Raw genomic sequence first — 3713 nt, forward strand, 5'->3', positions numbered from 1 at the left:
CTCTTGTCCTGTTACTTGTTACCTGGGAGAGGAGACTGGCCCCCACCTGGCTACAGCCTCCTTTCTGGTAGTTCTAAAGAGTGCTAAGGTCTTCCCTAAGCCTCCTTTTCTCCAGGCTAAATACCCCTGCATCACTCAGCTGTTCCTCATAGGAACTGTGCTCCAGACCCCTCTGACAAACCAACTGTGAAGGCCCATGGTCTGTCATGATGCCTTTCAAAAACAGGCCAGCCTTGGTCAGAGGCAGGGCAAAACAAAACTGCCTCAGAAGGCTGCAGGCAACATGGAAAGGAAAGTCCCTGGAGCTCACCAAATGAAATACCCACATATGAGACTTGGCTGTCTCAGGAAGGGGGACCGTATCTCCTGCATATAAATGCAGAAAATGAGGGCACCCTCACACTGATGGCATAGCCACCAATATGCAGCATTTCTATCCCTTCTTTTTTATCACGGGCAGCTACAGAGTCACAAGGAAGGTACTGACAGGCAGTCAAGGAATTCAGCTGCTGGTTCGCTATGCAGGACTTGGGAGCTGGAGGGCAAAAGTGATGCATGGAAATTAAGTTAATTTTAAACCGCAGGCAAGAGAAGAGACTTGCTAGCAGTTACTTAAGAGAAGCTGCTGACTGTTTAAATACCATTAAGAAGATTAATGTCAGCCCACAGAACCACTGAAAAATTAGGGCTGAAAGGGACCTTGAAAGGTCAGACCAGTCCATTCCACTAACCCAAGCAGGATCACCTAAACCTTGGACATCCCTGACAGATGTTGCTTAACTTGATCTTAAAGCTCTCCACTCCCTAGGCAGTCTATTCTTTATTATCCCTGTCATTAGAAAGTTTTTCCTAACATCTAAATTGAGCCTTTCCTGCTGTGACTTAAGCCTTCTTTTTTTCTCTCCTCTCCTCCATCACAGAGAAGGAGCAATGATTATGCCTTTTTATGTGCTTAAAACCTTCAGCTCTATCCTCCTTTGGGTTAGAGAATTTCAGTTCTTTCAGGCTTCCCTGGTAAGTAATGGTTTCTCCATTTCCGCTTGTTCTCCTTGCTCTCTGCTGGGCTGGATCCAATTACACCACATCTCCCCTTAACTTATTTTCCATCACCTCGACACCATGACATAGCTGACTTGCATTCAGCTTTTGATCCTTTTCCTGAAGAATTGCTACTTAACCCATCACTCCCTCCTCTGTACTCTGGGAGTTCATATTGTTGCTCAATACGTGAAGGTACGATCTTCCACTTCTCCTTATTCAACTGCCTCCTGTTTCTTCCAGACCATTTCCCCAATTTGCCCACAGAGTTTTAAACTCTAATCCTGCCCAACACTACATCTATGGTTTTATTTCATGTTTAAAATGAAAGCCTTTATGTTTATCCTTTATAACAAAACACAACAAAAAATTAAGCCAAACTGAATCAGATGTAGGGTGAAAACCCCACTCAAAGCCAGCTTCAACCTGGACAAGAAGATGCTGGTAGCAGCGCCCTGGGTGAGGTTATTCAAGCAGGTTTGTACCAAGTGACCTCAGCCACTCCTCACTCATAAGGCTTTCCCTCCAGACACTTCACCATCCTTCTTTGGAAGTGCTCAAGGCCAGACTGGATAGGCTGGAGCAGCCTGACCTAGTGGAAGGTGTCCCATGGCACAGGGTGGAATGTTCTTTAAGGACCCTTCCAACCCAAGCCATTCTGTGATTCTACTAGAGCACGTTTTCCCAGCTGGTTTCAAACAGCAGACACAAAACTACTCTGACAGCCGCATGATGTTACTGCAGTCAGGCCTCTCCCCTCCACCTAAAACCTCCTTTTTGTGTTGCTGTGTCTCTGTCCCTTTGACCCTTGTGCCCTCACCTTCCCCCTCAGCCTCCCCACTGCTGTCACCCTGCGTGCCAGTGGACCTTCCCTGGCTTGGGGAAGTGCCACGGGAAGGAAAAAATTAAATAAAAATAAACGAGGGTGGTAAAATCTGTGTTGCTTTTGAGGTAAGTCCATGTTGCTTTTGAGGTAAGTCTCAGCTATTTTTGAGAGCCCCATTTTGCCGCCGCGGCTCTGGGCGGCGCGGCCCGCGGCTGGCCCCTGGCGGGCAGGAGGTGTCCCGGCTCAGGCGGGATGAGGAAGGCGCAGATGTCCCTCGGGCACAGGGGACACGGCAGGGGCTTCACCGCCACTGGCCCGTGGCCGCTGCAACCACTGGCGTTGAGAGAAACGCTGGGACCAGCAGCTATCCCACCAGCATGCTAGATCAGGGAAGGCTGCCCCTTAGCACAAACTCCCCCTCCCCTACTTTGCCTGTCTGTTCTGCAAGCGAGGGCATTTCATCACCCCTGTCGCGGTCACAAAGTAGGGAAAGGCAGTGAAACAAGCCCAAGTGACCCCACAAGAGATGTGTAAGAGACAGAAGCAAGAACTACATTTGGTCCACAGGTGAACTCAAGTCTATCTCAATGTCATACAGCCACCTCTCCCTGCTGCCGCACCCAGGCTCTGAGCAGCATTTTGACCTTACACAATACTCAAAGCAGGCTGATCTCAGCTCATTTCTGGCTCTGTCTAAATTATCTCACTCAGAAAGCGTCCCAGAGCACCTCATGCCCCTGGCCCCACACTGTGCCCATCCTGCCAGCAAGCGCACCTGTGGCTTGGCTGCCATTCCCTGCAGCCTGCAAGGAGCCCACCTGCCTGATAAGGACGTGCCTTCCAGCAGCACCAGCGATTGGCACACACAGGAGGGGACCTGGGCAGGCAGGCTGCACCCCTCCTAATTGACTGAAGGACGAGCAACACTTGAATGTGCTCCAAAAGGAAGCTCAGGCTCCAGCTTCCCCACATTCATTTACTTGCAGAGCTTGCCCAAACCTGAAAGTAGGCATCAGCTTGCAGACAGGCAGCTGGGAGGAAGCAGAGTCAGGCCAGTGCAAGTCAGCTGGAGGTATTGACCCTTCTGGCAGTTTGGATGCAGACCTTGGGCTCAGCTTAAACATGTCTCTCTTCCCTTCTCCTCTATCTAGAACTGGCCCTTCCCAGCCATTATTTTCTTCAGCATGACTCATTCCAGCTACAAGTCCATTCAACATTGTCTATCCAGGCCCCACAAAACTCACCAAGGCAAACTCCATCAGGCCCTACATCCCTTCCATACAGGCAATTCCTGGGGACAAAAAAAAAATGTACTATCCAGTATCTCTTTCTGTTTTAAATACACAAAAAAACCCCTTTGGAAGATTGAAATAAGCCTTTGCCCTGGAATAAACTGGACTAAGGCCAAGACAATGAGCAAGAATTTCTCAAGAACAACTCTCTGCCCTTCAGGTGATGACAGCACTGAGAGGTACTTCTGTGAGAAAACTTTGATACCAAAGCATGATAGTGCACAGAAAAAAAATCAAAACAAGCTCTCTAAATCAAATCTGGTTCCTAATGTAGGCAAAAAGAGCAGACAGAGCAGCTATCACTGCAATTGTACATGCATCAAAGCTGTGAGCTTTAAGTGCTATGAGTAGTCAGGAAGGAGTGTTTGCAAAATGCAGGGTGATGTGATCACATAACTGAGAGCTCCACTTTCCAAGCCTCTTGCAAATGGGGGGTTTTTGGTTAAAAGTTTCCCTGTGCTCAGTACATTGGATGAAGTCTGCTCAGCAATGAATGCAAAAAGTGCCATAGAACAATGACAGCTGCAGGTGCAAAGAAAGAAATGCTAGAGGCCTGA

The sequence above is a fragment of the Cyanistes caeruleus genome, chromosome 3 (assembly GCF_971803275.1).
Source record: "Cyanistes caeruleus chromosome 3, bCyaCae1.hap1.1, whole genome shotgun sequence".
Taxonomy (NCBI): Eukaryota; Metazoa; Chordata; class Aves; order Passeriformes; family Paridae; genus Cyanistes; species Cyanistes caeruleus.